This window comes from Mastomys coucha, unplaced genomic scaffold (genome assembly GCF_008632895.1).
Source record: "Mastomys coucha isolate ucsf_1 unplaced genomic scaffold, UCSF_Mcou_1 pScaffold19, whole genome shotgun sequence".
NCBI lineage: Eukaryota > Metazoa > Chordata > Mammalia > Rodentia > Muridae > Mastomys > Mastomys coucha.
The window spans coordinates 9875784-9876473 of record NW_022196901.1 but is presented as its reverse complement, the minus strand read 5'-3'; positions in this window follow the sequence as shown (position 1 = coordinate 9876473).

The window sequence follows — 690 nt, the reverse complement described above, 5'->3', positions numbered from 1 at the left end:
GGGGCCATGCTCGTAACCCACACAGGGGCAGAGGAGTTTGACCCCTAGCTCAAGAAGTGTAGGGAATTTAAAGGAAAAAAACACAAACCAGGGGGAGTAAGGGGGAATTCCAGCCCAAGTTATTCAGTCAGACAGAGAGGGGAACATATTCTTTAGGAATGTAATCTCACTTAATCATCTATTGAATCATCTACCGGTCAGAAGGGTGGAGAGCCTCATGAACCAGTTGACTTTTATTCCTAGTTCTGCCTGTATTCAGGAGGGGCAAGTTTCCGGATTCAGAGCCCAGAGGCTCCGAGTCAGTCAAGTTTCTGGAATCCAGAGCTCTGAACCGGCTGAACAGTGTTTTTAGCTTAGGAGTCTAGAGAGCTTTTTAATTTTTTCCCATTTTTCATACTTTTCATTCCCCACTTCTTCTAGTATATAGTTCTAATCATAGAACTAAATATCAGTATCATCATATTCTAGATTTTCCTGGCCTTGCAAAGTATAGTATTGTTGGTGTAACATTAAAATCTGAATAGTACTTATTCTTGCCCTGACAAAAGTAGCTAATCTGTTTAGCACACATGGACCTATGGGCATATACCCCAAAAGGTTGGAGTAATACCTTATTGCTCCGACATGAAATAAGGACACATGCTCCACCATGTTCATAGCAGCCTTATTTATAATAGCCAGAAACTGGAA